Source organism: Geospiza fortis, unplaced genomic scaffold (assembly GCF_000277835.1).
Source record: "Geospiza fortis unplaced genomic scaffold, GeoFor_1.0 scaffold173, whole genome shotgun sequence".
Classification (NCBI taxonomy): Eukaryota; Metazoa; Chordata; class Aves; order Passeriformes; family Thraupidae; genus Geospiza; species Geospiza fortis.
In genome coordinates, this window is record NW_005054334.1 from 1,123,382 (window position 1) to 1,141,000 (window position 17,619).

General features: G+C 44.4%; 1 protein-coding gene across 4 annotated transcripts in view; it reads right to left on the minus strand.

The window, feature by feature from the left end:
• SYN3 (synapsin III) overlaps positions 1-17,619 on the minus strand; it is a 189,562-nt gene that overhangs the window by 72,535 nt on the left and 99,408 nt on the right. The window lies entirely within an intron of this gene.

Sequence of the window (17,619 nt, forward strand, 5' to 3'; positions counted from 1 at the left end):
GTTTATTTTTGTAATTGCAGAAATCCTGTGACAGGAATCCTGTGAAAGAAATGATCTACATTGCATGTCTCAGAGTATGGAAATTAGAACTTCAGTGTTAACCCTTCTTTGGGCACTTCTCATGGGCAATTCCTGGCTTTGCAACTACAACAGTATTTGAGTGTAGTTTTTGTACTCAGACAATACATTTACAGTCATCTTCACTTGTAGCCTACCAGTCCCTGCTGACCTGAAACAGTCTCAGCTGAAAATGTTTTGTTTTAATTAACAGTCAGCTACAAGCTCAATTAAGCCAGACTGAATCTTGTATATAGACAGCTTTTCTTGGAATAAGTGGTTTATTTGATTTGGCTTCCTCTGCTTTTTTTTTGTATAGGAAAAAATATGAAACATGTGAGCATCTCTCATCATCTTCATAATCTACAAACCCTTCTGGATGGGCTTACTAGCACATCCCTGGAGAGACAGCAGGTATGTGTGGGAGCTGGAGTATGTCTGAGATGGCTAATGATCTGTTGTCAGATTTTTTTCAGAAGCAAAGTTCAGCAACACTTCTGATGTGGCAGCCCTTTAGTACAAGAAATTTTTAACATAATTTTTGATTGGGAAAGAAAAAGAATATAAGAAAAATAGTATTTTAAAACTTTTTTGTTTTCTCCTCTCTCTCTTAGCTTTCTGCTCCTTGTTTACAACTTGGAAGCACAGGAACCAGATTCTTTCACCCTGTGAAAGGTTTAAAACAGGTTAAAGCACCAGCTTAGGATTTTTCTTAAGTAATAACCAACAAGCAAAGCTAAATCCTTTTGCAAAATAACAAATTTAATCGGACAGGCAGCTTTGCACCAGCTTCCGCCAATCTGCTGCCCAGTGCAGAGGCACAGGAACCGAGGGGGCCACAGCTGCTCGCCAGGGAGACTGGCAGGGCTGCAGCACCAGCCTGCCCAGCAGATAAAGGTTCCAGCCTGTTGGGAACATGCAGCAAAGTGTGTGGCTGTCCCACTGGTACTCAGCGTTGGGAAACTATTAGAGGAATGCGTAGTTCAACAAGCCTCTACACACATGCCTCTGTTTTTTCCCTTGAGATAAGATTTAGTGTTATGAATTCTCAGGGCTTCCCCTGTTTTTCTGGCCAGAGGAATCCTGGCTTAACCCAGCAAATTATGAGAGAAGCTCATAACATGGGACAGAGGCAGGCCTTGTCACCTGAGGCACCAGGCAATACATTAGGAAAGCGTTTTATAAAGCGGGAACTGTCATTCTTGGCACAGCTGTCCCTGCAGAAAGCAGACAGTAGCTCCTGCAGCCCCATCCATGTGCAGTTCAGATGCCTTAGCTGGGTTTTAGCAGCACTGTGGGCTGCCCAGAGCCCAGTGCAGGCTCCCTCCCTGCACAGTTCCTGGGGTGAGGATGTTTGCTAACAGCTCCCCGTGAACTCCACAGCCTGAGTTGTTATCAGCACCCACTCCAGGCGGGTTACAGCGAGTTCGAGCTTGCCTGCGTGACCCAGGGGCTGGCCTCTGATTACAATGTCACTGTATGCTCAGCTCTACACCCCCTCCTGCACTGCCTCCTTTGACAGACCACTTAATACACACAGCACATTTATGAAAGGAAGAAACAATTCCCCACTCCACTCAGAGGCTAATGGAGAAAAGTCTTGCTCAAATACAAGTGCATGAAATGCTTCAAAGTCATTTTCTTGAAAATGGCTGGGAGTAATTTCCTCCTTTGTCTCAGAACTTTTTCTAACTCTTTATTTATATAAATACTTGCAACAATGGCTAATTGTCAGAAAAATGTAAGCTATTCCTTAGCAGGATTCTTGTCTGCCCATTTCTACATTCCAAACTTCTGTCTTTATGGCTAAGGTCTTGACTAAATTATATAGCTCAGCACTGAGCTAGGTACTACCTCCCCAGAATGAGCCTGTTGGGACTGGCAAGCATTCTTGTTAAAAGCCTGAAATAAAATAATCTGTTCCAAATGACTTATTCTTGGCTCTGGCAACTATTTGTGTGTATATATGCCCCAAGTTACGTTAATGTGGAAGTAACAGATCACAGAGAGCTGCTAGTGTTGTATATGATACTTACACATTAAGCCTATGGCCATGACATCACTGCCCTTGTTCTGGGCTCCAGTGATGGTGTAGCCAAAAAAAACGTAACTGAGAACACAACTCATTGTTCCTCTCAGCTGCTGAGGCCCTATTGACTTTGTGAGTCATGCTCAGCATGCAGAGGTGACACATTCCCCCATTAGTGTTACTAATTCCCTGGTTTGGGAAGGGAATAGTGCCTGCTCTAAGAAAACAGGGAAGGGGTGGAGAAGCATTGGGACTCACAAACTTGCTAGCATGGCTTAGCCTTTCTGAGTTCATCTGTCTGCAGCACAGATATGACACTAGGGTCTAAAGTTGTTATAAACAGAGGATTGTCCTGAGGCTTATATAGACAACTACTATTCTTTGGTGAATCCTAATGAGAGGCTCAGGCTGCTTGCAAGATACAGGGAGCTAACTTAGACCCTGTGTTTTCCTTTCTCTTTTGTTGGCTGACCAGCATGGCAGCCCAGAGGGATAGAGAGCTACAGGGGCAGAATTGCTCTACTGGCCTCAGACAGAGAGAAGAGAGCTGAAACAGCCTAGAGGTGGGCCTAATACTGATCAACATATGCTAGCACATATGGGTAGATTTGTGTAAGAAAACAACAACATCATCAGCATAAAAATGAGGATAATGAGGATGACTAAGTGTGAAAAGCTGGGACTAGCTGTGCCATAGTAGATCACCACCTATAGCCTCATGTAATGGTTTGCCGTCTTTGCTGATAAAAATACAGCAAAATAGAGGACCAGAAAAGTCTGTTGAAGAAGTTATCTTTGAGCAACAAAAAGCCAGAACCCAGTGAGGATCAGGAGTACTTAACAGGAACTGCAGGTGGTGGGAGAAGCTTAGCTGGACCCACTTAATAGAAGCTGCTAAAGGAGTTAGAATAGCTGCAAGAAGCAGCAAGCCAGAGGGACTGGTCAGGGGTTCCTACCCTATGTCAGCTCCAGCTTGAGGAAGCCTTTGCTACCCAGCAGGTGTGTGGCAGTCCCCCTGAACTGTCAGATGTGAGTAGAATGTTTCCAGACCTGGGGAGCAATGGTCTGGTCTAGCAGCTGTGCCAGCAATGAGAAAGGGCTTTGGCAAGTATCATTCTGGGAGCTGGTGGATGCCTGTTGTTTATGTTCCTTTGTCTTTTTCTTCTTTATTTCCAAAACACTGCTGTTCTGCTAAGCCATTTGTGATTTGTGAGCAAGGCAGTAGAACTCTGGGGACACTCAGTCAATTTATTTTTCTCAGGTTGGAAGTTGGAACATGAAATTCTATTTATTAATGAAATTGAACTGCCCTTGCTGTTGTCAGTCAGACTGAAAGAAAGAGTACATTTATTCCTTCCTTAGTTTTTTATCTTTCCCTTGTTGTATACTTGAGGCAAGGGTGAGGAAAGCTGCTTATTGTCTGTGCTTGAACTCCTTGCAGACTTGATGAGTTTCTAGTGAAAGTCTGCATGAGGAGCCATTGGGAGTTTGATACCACAAAACTGAACTTCCAGTTTATAAACAGGAAAAAAATAAAGGGCCCTTTATTTATGCTCTGTTGATGCCACCCCTTGGCAGCTTTTACACCTCTCCTAAGCAGAGCCTGAATTCCTGACTGTATCTGACACATGCTTACCATGTGTGGCTGCAGTATGCAAAGGTGTGCAAAAACTGGATCTAAAATAACTCACATGAGTGGTAGCATGGGTCTAAGGTCAAACATGCCCAGGCAAAATCCTGGGTAAACGCCCAGCAAGTGAAGCACATGCCAGCAACGATGCACAGCACTCACACACTTTGCTGCAGTTCCCTCTGCTAGCCAGGGGAATGAGGGAGGGGTGCCCCCACACTGCCATGTGTGTCTAGGACACTGCCAAGGTATTCTAAGTTTCACCTGGGAGGCCAAGGAGAGGAAATAGGAGCCTTTGGTTATGTCCCCACTGCAAATGGGGCCACAGGTACGCTCTGCTAATGCCACAAGCATTGCACAGAGTCTTTGGGAAGGCTTTTCACAGCTTCTGTTCCAATGGCCGTTCTGGCAGTTGCACTTTCAGAGCAGTATGAACAGTATCAGCAGCATGAAAATATGTTACATTTGAAGCCTTTGGAGTCCAAGACTGCTTCTTACTCTTGTGTTGCTCAGAACAGCCTGGAATGATGTCTAACATACCAGACTGTTCTCAAGCCTGAGAGACTGTTTCAGCAATAGTCAGGACTGGCAGAAGCCAATTGAATCAGGCAGAGAGAATGTAACACACTGGCCTGAGGCTGTTCATACAGCCCTGAAGGAGTCAGCTACCGGGAAAGGATTATTTGGGGAGATAGATCCAGATCTTGTGATACTTGCTCAGCTGTGAGCAGTCCCCTTGCAGGTAACCCTCTGATCACAAAGACACCTTTGTCTGTCCTGCCATCACTCCCCTAGTATTTGTACACAGACCCCAGTGCCATCTGCCCCCTATGAAAGCTGACCCCCACGGGCTGCTTTTTTCACAGGAACTCGATCTATTCCTATGTTTCTCTATCCTTGCTGGAGGAAAGTGTTTCCTAAAGTCTAGCCCAAAAGACATTATGAACCCTTTCACCTTGATGCTCTTCTTGAATCCCCTTAAATGAGATTATGAGGTCCTCAACATCTTTTACTTTCTAAATTCACTCTTCAGAATGGTGTATTCTGTTCATTTTCCACAAAGGGAAAGGCTCCATGCACAAGATGCTGCAGAGAGCCTTTGCCCCCACCCAAAGTCTTGTTTTTCAGAGTGACGCACACCCCACTCTGCTATTACTTAATAAGAAGTGAAGTCACTGCTTTCCTCCTCTTCAAACTGCTCCACCCTCAGTCAGGAGGTCTGCCTCTCCACCCTTTGGCAAAACAGCTGTTTGGGGGTGGAGGTGAGTTTAGGGGTGATGTTGACCAGCCTCTCATCTGGGGAGAAAAAAAAAAACCAGTCTAGCCCTGTCAAAGAGCTGTTTCAGAGCTGGAAACAGCCCTGAAAGCCTTCCCCGCTTCTGTGTTTGTGTGTATCTCATGTGAGCACAAGTTAATAAGATCATTCATGTCAGTCTGTGGGGCTACTTTAGGATGCAAAGAAGAGTGTGAGCACAGCAAACCATCTGGCTATTCTTTATTTGTCTTTTTCCCCACTCCAGAAGAAAGTTTTCTCTGGAACTCCCACCCTCCTACTTAGGCAGGTAGGAAGAGGCAGAGAAGTTGGTGTGCAGTATGATGTGGGTCTAAGTTCTCTCTGCTCTGCTCAGACCTTTCTCACAAGCAGTGGGAAGGAAGACAGTCCCTAGGAGTTGGGTGCAGCTGCATGATTTTGCCTTACCTCTCTCACTGTGAGCTCAAGTAGCCCAGAAGCTGCCCTAAATATACTCCAGCATCCAGCAGTCCCTCAGGGACCACGTGCCAACTAAACATGCCTGGAACACAATGTGGTGCAGCCACTCTTCCTTCCCACCCTTGACATGCCCTTTCCGGCATGCTGGTGGCTGTTCTGGCTGTCTGCTCACTGGAGACTTCACTGCAACAGAGAAACCACAGGCCAGGGAGTGATGCCTGGATTACATTCTATATCCTTGGAAGACAGAGTGTTGACATTTGGGGCCTCAACATCAAGGGGAAGGCTTTTAGGGAAGGCATTTGCTCCAAGAGTGTTATGTTGCTCTAGAACCTCTGTGTTTAAAAGGGGAAGACTGTGAATATTCATTCAGAAAAGAAATTGTAACATGCAAGGAAGCACAAAAAATGTGAAGGAAACTTGTCCCGGTAGGGGAGGCAAATGTTTCAACTGGCTCATGCAGAGGGTGACAACTGGAAGGGACCTCTCCCATGAAAAGGACAAACAGATGGTGAGGGACAGAAGGCAAAAGCAGAAGGTCTGACAAGTGAGGAGGCAGCTGGTAGGCCCAGTGGTCAGGATGGCCAGCTGTCCTGGGTTTGGAGGACTGGACCTTCACCTGCTGTAGAGCAAATGTAGTTTTGTTCCAGTTTTGCTGGGACCAGTGGAGCAGCTCTCTGTGTACATAACTACTTTTCTGATATCTCCTGCTTCAGCAAGTCTGTACCAGCTCATGCATTCTGTTCCACTGTGCTACAGCAATTTATACTCCAGTCTCTGTTTTCCCTGCTCCTCAGGCATTTCCTGGCTGAAGCAGCCGTTAGCTCTGCTCAGCTCACTCAGATGCTTTATGATCATTTACTCTTAAATAATCAACTCAAAAGCAGCAAAGAGGAAAGTAGGGGTCCCACGAATTTTTAAATTTGTTTATATAGAGGTAGCACCTCAGTCAAATACCAACATCCCCATTGTGCCAGGTGCTACACAAAAATGGAACCAAGTCTGTGTCCCAGAGGGAAATGATTTTTGTGTTAGCCGAGACAGACGGAGCGCAAAGATGCAATGAGCTAATACTGGTTAATTCCAGCGGTCTAGGACTTCAGCTTTGCATTGTTACAGAGCTCACATTCCTGGGTCAGAGAAACCATATTTTTGGGAAGGTTCAGTGGAAATGGTTTTGGGACTGTACCAAAGCCCTCCCAGGATTCCAGTTTTCTTAGTCTTAGCCTCAAAAGAATTTACAGCTGGCTCGGGCAGAACTGGAAGTCCCCACAGGAAGGATTTTGTTGATATTCAGTCTTTGGAGGACAGTGAGCTTCTCTGTGAAAGGCAACACATATATCTGTCCATGACCACAGCACCACACCCACCACTCCTCCAAAACAGATAGAGTTTCACGGGCTCACATGACCCCATCCATCTGTTCAGGGACTATTAGGACAATCTATATATGGGGTGTAGTGGGGAGAGATTCCCTCCATTCATTCCTTCAGTTTAGGCAGGACTTATCTCTGTCTGAAAGTGAATCAAGCTGCCAACACTTCTTAAAAATTAAGGGTCCTTCAGCAATCAGCAGAGCTCCCAGGAAAGCAGCTCACCAGGTCTGTTTTATGTGCAGACTGACTGCTTCCTGCCAGCCAGAGCAGGGTGCTACAGGCAGTCTTGTCCAAGATACCCTAGTCAGTCTTTTGCTTCTGGTCCAACACAAAACCAGAGGTGTCTGTCTAATTAATAATGTAAATCTGGCCTCTGGCCTATTCTCAAGGAATACTGCTTTTCTGTCCTTGAGAGACATAATAACTACCTTTTCCTCCTCCTAATCAGTTTCTCCGGATTCCTCACATGACTCTAAGACTTTTGAAATTAATCAGCTGAAAATAAGGTTAGTGACACAATTTCCAGGCCTTGAATTAAATTTTCTTACAGAGCAGAGTCAGCATCTAAGGGCCCATATACCCTTTTACTGTCCACAGTCCTACACATCCATCACTTAGAGCACACACTTTTCCCCTGCAGAGCATCCTCTACAGATCATATGTGGAGAGGAGGGGCAATCAGGACAGGGAATCCAGGAGAAATTTAGTGGAAGAAAAAGAGCCACCTGTTGCTCATGTTTCTGGGAAAATTTGGTTGAGACAAGAGGAGTCATCCCTACCCTTTTACCATTCTTTTATACCCTGTGGTGCCTCTGGACTTCAGACTCATCACAATCTGTACAGCAAACCTCATGGTAGATAAAGTATTGACATCAATTCACCACAGGAATGTAAAGCAGGTAAGACTCAGAGTTCCCTGAATGTGGTATTTGCAGTACAAATGCCACAAGCTGCAAGCTCCTTCCCTCCTGGCACGGCACATTTATTGCCACTATGTTCATTTTAAACCCTCTCTAATGTGCACTCAGTGCCCTTTGGCAGGGACTCATCCTGCCTGTTATGTATCAGTACAGTGTTTGGGACAATGTGGTTTTGGTTTTTCTAACAAAGAGCAGTGCCAAAACATAATGAAAGCATATCAGTCATAGCCTGCATAGGAAAGGCAGTGTCCATGGGATGATAACATCATTGGTGGTTACCATAAAATTTTAAAGAATAGGTCATTCCCCTCATACACTTTTAAAAAACCTCATAAACTTGGTATGCTAAGAACTACTAATATGAATATGTCTCCCTTATTTGGAAAAAAAAGCAAATTATGCTTCCAGTTGTATGATCCCACTTCATTTTTTGATATTTGACCTGCAGATTAGAGGTTTTCACGTCATCTGTCAACCCACAGAGACTATCCCAAGGTTCAGTGTGTGTGAGAGAGATAGGAAAGGAACATTAGGAACAGGCCAACCACAAATAGCTAAAATTAGCTATGAGAACTGGAGTACTGAGGTCTCTAAGGAACACTAGTCAAAGGAAGAAAATGGTTGTTTGCTAAACTCCCACTTATTCTACTGCCTCTGAGGACTCCTGGCTCATATCCCTGCCCAGACATCCTACATGGCTATTTAAGAGGATTTCCCCCACCCCTTCCCCCTCCATTGGCCATAATTTTCCTTTTTTGTAAGCGCGGTACAGAGCGATATGGGATTCCTGCTCTGGCAGCAAGATTCTGACTGGAAACAGGAAACAGGGGGGCTCTGCAGAGCTCAGCCTCTGTGACAACACGAACGTCACACCCACGTGCAGACAGGGATGCTTCTCACATATGGCAATGATCAGCAGCTCCCCTTTTTCCTCCCCTTCCCTATTCCCCAGAAGGGCTTACAGAGCCCTAGAGGGGCCATATATCGAGTTAGAAGCAGTCTTTAGGAAGCACGGCTGTGTGAGGCCTCAGTTATGACAGAACATGATTTCTTGCATAATTCTTTCAGATTCTCTGAGGCCAGTAAATTTGAGACTGTAAATCTTCACGTGACCAGAGCATATGGTCTTAGAATAAGACATGGAGTGAATTACAAAGAGACAGCCCATCTTCTTCAGAATCTGATTAGGGGAATCCTTTGAGAACTATCCCTTACATGCAGCCACAGGCATGGCTTTAAAAGCTTCCCTCCCTCCTTCTTCCCAGAAATGCCTGATGGAATAAGTTGGGTTATTTTGGCAGCACCAGCTTGTCCTATTTTCTCCTTCCTATTTTAAAAGCCTTTTCTCAAAATAAAACCAAACGGCTATGACTACCTAATCCTTCAGATTACAATTTCAGGGAGAAAAAAAAGTTGTTAAAAGTGATTGCATTGATACATGTGAAAACACCTTAGGGGACTTGGAGACATTGTCTAAGCTAAGGAGGTAGGTTCCGGAGGAGCAGGAGGAGAAGGAAATGCTCTTGCAATCACTAGGAGTGAGTATGGGTTTCCTCCAGCCAGCTCTCTGGAGTGCTATTGCTTACATCCATACACAGATTATGCTATATTAGCCTCTCTAGGCTAAGTTGCCATTATATATGATGTTCAAAGGTGAAGTTTTGTTCTGGATGGGGAAGTCAATTTCAAATGAAGTAAAAGATTGCCTCCCTAGCTTGCTCCTTCTTTTTCATGGGGTGGACTGTGCTCTTCTTGATGATCCTTTTTCTTTGGCACAGAAGAGACTTTATTTAAGTATCAATGGGAGAAGTTTTTTTCCAGCAACAGCTCATTTAATCTCAGCACTGGAAAGGAGAATTGAAATGCCTTTCAGTAGGTACACCCACAGCTATCCTATGAGGAAAGGGAGACCAGATTAGTGCCTTCTATCCTAGCTGCACTAAGGATTTGTTGGCACTGTGCAGAACTTGACCCCTGCCCTCCCATTCCCCTCACTGGTCTTGTAGTGGTTCTGCTGAACTTGAACTGAGGGAAAAGGAAGCAAGATTTTGGTTAAAAAATGCCGGGTTGTAATCTAGGGAACATAAAGATACAGCTAAAATGAAAACACATAAAATACTTGTCTATCTACTGTCTTTTGTACTGTCAGGTGCTGGGGAAAGTCTGCTGGAGAATTGTATCTCTGTTGGTAGAAACTGCTGTTGCTCAGCCCTTTGTTTATTATTTTCCATGAATTATCCCATGATTAAAACTATGGATTCCTCCCATGCATTGCATAACTTTGAGAGCACTTTCCTCAATGACATCAGCTAGGTGTCTAGGGAGAACTCTTCTGCCTCCCTGGCCTGTGTGGTGAGAATTCAATCTCTTCTTGCAGTTACCTTGGACAGGAGAGGCAGGCAGAGGCAGAGAAAGAGGAGAGGGAGAAGAGAGAATGTGTGTGCTAAGCTGCTATTGGACACCTGCTTCTGCTAGAAGTGTTCAGTCCCTCTCCAACCTCTTAGCACTTGAGATGAGACGCTGCTTTGGAGCAGTCCAGGATCCCACTGCAAGGCACTTGGGATAATGCCAGACCCCTGGCCAACACTCTGTGTGAGATTTGGTGGCACAGCTACAAACAGCAAAGCTACAGAAAGGTGTTGGCTTGCTCACAGCACATGGTCAAGCTTTGGTACCTTCAGAATTCAAATCCTGGTATGTATTCTGTACATACAGACTACACCTTCCTGGTTCCTGCAGCTCTGGGTAGTTCTCACTGAAACACCCCTCAGAAGCACCCCTCAGAAAGGCACAGTGAAGGGATAGAGGCTGTCAGACTAAAGGAAAGGGGAAGAGAGGCTGTGGATTAGCTCTGTTTTCAGTGGACAAAGCATACTATTTTTGCACATCTGTGCTAAATCAAACACTGATTTTTTCACTCCTGACATTAATACATTAGGTGTGGAACTCACACTGCTGACCTGAAAAGTTCCTTTGAGGAATGCATTACTCTTCACCTGGGAAGAGCAAGACAATAAACAAATAAGTGTCCTCACTTTAGCCTGCAGATCTACCATCTCCTCATCTTTTGTCTCACACCGAATGCCAAGATTTATGGATAAAAATTCCAAAAGGGTGAGGAAACCAAAGCGCTGCCTTTGGCTCTAGAGAAGAAAGAGATCCGTCCTTGAAATCTCCCATCGGAAATTCCCCAGCTTCTCCTGGCTGGGACAGTGAGTCTGAGGGAAGGGCCTGATGTCAGTGAGCAGTCAGCTACTGTTTAGAATACAGCATAGATTTGGGAGCAGAGGAAGGAAAGCATTGAAAAAGTCTGGATTTATAAGAAAAATCCTATGCTGGAGCAACCGTCTCTGTTAGAATTTCCACACAGAGGAACTGCTTCTCACTTTTGACATCATGCAGTGGCATGCATGACAGGAGTCACTGAGTTCATTCCCTGCTGGGACACTATCTTGTCATTAGAGACTGTCCTTGTACTAATACCTTAATTTGCAGTTTCAGGTGAGAGGCTGGTAACACCTGCACTATGGGGATGAGGAGACTGGCTTATTCTTACAGGAAGTTTCTGAAGGTTGTGCAGGGAGAAGCAACTCAAGACATCAACTTTTCCAGCACGTGCACCTGTTCTGCAGGTAAAGAAAAGACCCTTCCTTCACACCAGATAGCCCAATACTATCTTCAGTCTCTTTAAAGAAACAAAAAACAGGGATGCAAGCCCCGTGGTGCTGCTCTTTCTGCTTTTCACATGTATGTAATTTTAGGGGATTCCAACATGCTTTAAAACCAGTGACACATCCTAGGGACTGGCACATGAAGGGGCTGCAGCTCTCACAGCCTCAGGATGGTCTAAGAGATACAGGATTAGTGCCTCCTTCCTGGGACCTTTCTCTACCTCCCTACACTCACATGGGGTTGTGGAAGCAGCTGTATCCTGACAGTGCCCTCTGATGAGAAGGAGAGAAAGATTATGCTGAGAGATGAGGAAGCAGGCTCAGTCCATGCCTTCAGAAGGCTGGTGAGAGGCCTTCAGAGAGATGAGAGAAGAAGGATCTAGCTGTTCAACATGCCAAAAAGGCCATGTCCTCAGGTCAGCCAGCTCTCCCCCCCAGGCGAGGCTGTATTCAGCTCTCCTGCTCCTCTGTGGCCAATCATCCCCAGGCCAGTAGTTGAGAGAAAACTGGGGATGCAGTGGTCAGCCACCTCAGTAAAAACAGAAAATTGGAAAAGTTGAAAATGAAATACTGGACTGTGTCGGGGGATCGAAAAGCACCAAGATAATCCCTCACCCCTGCCAAGCAGAGTAACCTCATCACAGGGAGGGCAACCAGCTGTGAGAGACATGCCAGTCTGACAGGCTTTCTGTCCCACACTTGAATTTGAGCAGGACATTAAGGCTACAGTGAGAGAAGGCAATGAAATCTCTGAGACCACACCAACCTTTAGGCTCTTATCCCATCAAAAGGAAGATTTGGCCCATAGCTGCTCATGGAGCTGATGCAGATGTTACTGCTTTTCTGTGTCTATCCCTTCTTCCTCAAACTCCCCTCAAAGGCTTCTACAGAGATATTGTCTTCTTCAAGTTACGTGGATAGAAACGTCAAACCTCAATTGCAGCCATGAATCTGCTCATGAACTCTGCTGGCTGCAATGCCACAGAGCTGCCTTAAAGCTCTCTTAAAAATGTGAGGCATTCCAGTCATTTTAATTACTGTGCATTGCATAAGCCAGAAACCAGTTCATACAAAGGAACAACAGAAAAGTGATTTTCAATTGCTCTCACTCTCTTCTGTATTTAGTGCAGCCTCCAAAGCTCTGGGAACACCAGCTCTTATTACCATTTGAAGTACTTAATCTATTTGAAATCTCTTTGTTCAGTTACTTAAAGCTATTGATGCAGTTTAGAAGGGTTTAAAAAAGAAAATCAAAACCTCAAATTGAAAATGGCTACAGCAGCAGGAAAGCAAAACAAGAGAAATGGAAAGACTTACTATAAACAAAAATGAGAGAACATTAGTTGCTTGGAATGAGGCATAGGCAGGTAGAACCAAGCAAATCACGTCGTGTCCTTCCCTCCCGGATTCTGTCAGACCATCTAATCACAGCCTCCTGGCTTGAACCCTGCATGGTACTGAGCCCTCTGGCCCTGGTCCAGAAATGCACTTAAGCTTATATTTAACTTTGTGTATGTAAATGGTTCTGTTGACTTCAGTAGAGCATCTTGTGTGCTTAAAGCTGAACATGTGCCTTAGTGTTTTGCTGGATTTGGGCCAAAGAGCAAGGTCATGCACAGGAAACATTTTCAGCTTGATAAGGCTGTTAAAAGATATGTCCTGGTTACTCTTCTGCAGCTGATGCCACATCACAGCCTGACTGGAGGATCCCCACACTACTGAGTGGTGATTTCATATTCCACAACCCTTTATAATGTAATATTCCTGGAAACACATGGTGCCTACAGTCTGCTACCAGGCTAGGTGCTCTCAGTGGGCACAGTCTCTAAAGGATTCTTGAAGACTGAACACAGTATAGAACTGTTAGAGCTGACGAAAATTTAATGGTGTACCTGCAATGAAAAGCTTGGGAATGGGATGGAGTGTTACCTATGTCTGGCTTGCAGACAGGAAGGTGACATAATTCCTTTGCAACCTCAGAGAAAGAGATCAAATGAATTTTTTTGGTGTGTATTCATAGAATCAAAGACATTTTTGAAGAAGGAGTATTCTCACTTTAAATAGATATAAAGTTCACAGATACAATGGTGGAATTAATAGGAGTTTTTCAACTTGTTTCACATATATGAATCATAGCAAATACAAACATTTTAAACAAAACATCTTCTCAGAGGACAGTGTTAGAAAAGAAACAGTTTGCTGAAAAAGAAGCAGATAATCAAGAAATATGAGAACCTTTTTCTAACGCGATGCATGACCATCCTCTACTGTCCTACAACATGGCAGGAGTGTGCTGTAGAAAGAACATCAGATAGCTCTGAAAACACCTAGCCTACCCCTCATGCATAAAAACAATGAGACCTCCTAGAGGGCATGATGCTGACCTGCTGTAAAAGATATAAAGATCAACTTCAAGAAAAGTTTTTAGGACAAGAGGATGCTTTTGAGCAACTTGTCAGGTAGACAATTTAGAATGCTAATGGCAAGACTCCACACTCATGAATCAAGTCAATTTGCTGCCAAAAAATTAAAATAGAAAAGGGCTCTTACTTCAGAAGCTTTTAAAGTTAATATATTGTTAAGGAAATGGCAGGGCTGTTGAACTGCTGGTTGAATTCTCCTGATTTCATTCATGCTAAGCTCAGTTTAAGCCAGCTAAGATCTGGTGAGGAACTGTAGTGCTACCAACCACTACATGTGACATTTGTCAGGGTATTTTTCTCTGGTGATAATGGGGTCTCTCTCTCTCTCTCTGCACCTCCCCCTCTCTCTCTTTCTCTCAGCCCTCCTGGTATGTGAGGTTTTTTGCCAGCAGTTGCTGTAGTTTGATGAAGCCCTTCTGTACTGAAGCAGCCGGCATCCCTCACAATGAAATGTGATCAGAAGGCAAGTGAACATGCCTTTAGTTCAGACCTCAGTCTCTGTCCCTGGTTCCAGGCGGGTCTTGTGGAAGGAAAATGATGTTAACATGCAGCTGATATAAACTAATATGATTAACTGAAAGCAGGAGTTAATTATCCTTCCCGAAATTTAAATGACACCCGGCTTAATATGTTTCCTTTTCCAAAGAATCGGTTCTTTAGGTCCTGCGGAGAGCTGGCTCCATGCGCGGAGGTCGGAGCCATCTCTTGCAGCGCACTGCCCCCTAGCACTGCCGCGCACATTGCTGCAGGGCGGCGGGGAGAAGGACGCTGAGCTCAGTCAACACCACCTGCGGGACGTGGCTTTCCCCGGGAATTTTCACACTAGCGACTGACCCAGCCCAGTCATGCTTGGCTTGCCGGATCCGACGGGATCACAGCATGAAGTTGTGTGGCTGCTCGGTAAGGCAGAGAGAACCTTAATTGTGTTCAGCAATGTGTTCTTGATGGAAGACTGGAATAACATAGCTTTCTTTATTTGGTGACATTAATCAAACATGAACTCAAATTTCTCATATGAAGATCAAGGTGTCTATTTTCTCCTTCTTTCAATGCTGCCTTCTTTATGGCCATATAAGGTTTAAAATTTTATTTGAGCAAAGAAGCAGAATGACAGTTTTAATTTTATTTTTTTTCCCTTCACAGTTTTTCCCATGCAGACAGGACATAGAAGGGGAATTCAGAGATAATTATCCTTTCAGTTCTTTCATTGACTTTCTCTGTTAATCTGACACCATTATCAATATTTTCTCATATAAATAAACACTCAGAATCCTTGCCTGGCTTTTTCAGAATTCACTTTGCCAGCAGGTCTTAAAGGGGAGAGGCTAATATTGGATATCTAATGGATATTATCAGATGCTAACATAGAATATCTCTATTTGCAGATGATAAAATGAGTGTACAGGCAGATTAAAGTATTTAACAAAGGCCTTGAGCAGGCCACTGACCAGACTGAACTTTCCTGAGTATAATTTACCTGTACTTTACAAAAATAACACATTCTGGTTTCTCTGTGTGAAGTGTACTCTTCAAGAGGCAAATAAATATTGTTCTTAATGTAGAGTATCCAGTCCTGATTGAAAAAACTGCACCCCAACTACTGTAGAGAAATTAATCTCTCTGAAAAAGAATATCTAAGTGTAAAAAAAGCAGGTGAATCAGCTAAGCCCTGATCAAACATAGGTACTACTACTCCAGGCAATGATAATAAAAGCACTAAAAACATTTCTGGATCATATCCCAAACAGTGGCATAGAAGATAGTGGTAAGCCTTGCCATACTGACAGCCTGCACCTCATCCCTTCCAAAGAGATATGCCCAGCCCTTGGATCAAGCTGTGTCACTCCTTTTCATCTGATTGCTTCTCTGGATTATATCTGAAAAGTGAGCCAATTCCTGCAATCAGCACAAACTTGGTGTCATTTTAACTAGCTTGGTCAGCCTCACTGTAAGCAAGCTACTTCCATATCTTGGAGGGCCCTGTGGAACTTCAGTAATTTCTGGGCCCCTTCCTCTCCCATTTCAGATATCGAGAAAGTGGGTTTGTTTTTCAGTCTCTTCTGAACATGTCCTGCATCTGTGTATCATAGACTCTCAACATTTACACAGCACCCAACAGCTTAAAAGCTTATTACAAAGCATTTAGCATGTTAGTCCTTGGAACACACAGGAAAGGTGTTATTATAGGAATGAAGAAACATTCAGGGGAGTTACTTGGCCAGAGAGCGAAGGGAGGTGGTGCAGGAGCTGTGATTATAATCTAGTTGTGTGTGGGCCAAACTCTCCCTTATTTACACCAGTGTCAGGTTCTGGCAGAATTCTACTTCTCTCAGATATTGATCTGAGATGTTGATAGGCCAGATGTATCATGATGTTGGTGGATATCAAACTTTTTACAACAACAAAGGAAAAATGAGAGTGCCAGACACACTCATTCTTCTTCTGTGTTACTCTGCTGAGGTCGGTGGAGTTGTTCCTTGTTTACAGCCAGTGAGACTGAAATGACATCCACCCAACCTGATGGATCCAGCTTCACTAGTAGTACCTTGAACAGACAATCCAAGTATGTAAAGTATTTTTTGAGCAGGGTTTCTTGTATTGCAACTTGGGCCCAATGGTTCAGACTGTGAGGTGTCTAAACAGAATGATTTATTTAATACCCTGTCTCACACATACTTATAGGACCTGTTAGTACCTCAGCACCATCTGATTTTTTCACTGTGTTCACTAACGAACATTCCTGAGCAGCTCCCAACACTATTATCCCATGACACAGGGATTTGAAGCACAGTGAGGCAAAGCTGCCACACAGGTTGTCTGTGTCACAGCAAGGAAAGGAACTTGTGTTTCCCACTGCTGGCATTGCAACCTTGATCTCTACTGACAACACCCATCCTGAAGCTTTTGCCTAGCAATGCTCCAAATAAAAGCCTATGCTTCCATAAGAGAGGAGATTTTCATTTTATATTGACAGTATGATTAAAGAAAAGGTGTAGGAAGACTGTGCTTCACCTAGATGGAGCAGAATTGTAAATCTAAAGACTTAGCTGACTATATAGAAATTTAGGACAGCTGGTCCCTGGCCTTTAATACCAGCATAATTTATAACTAGACGCGCTTAAGTCTTGTAAACCCCATGGAAAGTACTCTGACATTATATACACTGGTTTGATACTGTGATTAATCACCCCCCAGTCCCCTTTGGAGGATAATAAGGCTGTCTGTATCATGCAGCTGGCAATCTCCATCCTTACAGTCCCAGCTCTTCTATAACATTTACATTTCTACAGCTAATGGAAATTTATGGCTTCGAAAGGGGATAAAGGAAAACAAAACAAACAGGACATTTCTCTAAATTCCACTAAAGCTGCTCTGCTGAAATATACTTTGAGATTAAATGTTGGAGGTGCCCGAGTAGATACAATGCTGCTTTCTCCAGCTTGGTTTTAGCAGGTTATGACCGCTTTCTGACAGAAAGGCCAGAGAAGGGGAATTGCTGGGTGGTGGAGAAGGAGCATCCGAGCAGGATTAAAAACACTCAGGGCAAAATCCTGGCTTACAGTTCAGGTAGGTCTTGTCCTTTCCCCCCATCCTCTTTCTACGGCCTGTTGGGAGAGGAAAACAAGCAGCCCCCTGCACTTGTGCGTTAGACAGCTCTTTGGAATAGCCTGAGCAGCGTGCCGTGCCTGCAGTTTGCAGGCAGCCCGGGCGGACTGAAGGGAAACAGCGCGAGCTGTCCAAGCGGACCGCAAGCCCCGCGCGCGTTTTCCAGGTGTCCTGAGGAGCGGCGCGGGCCGGCCCG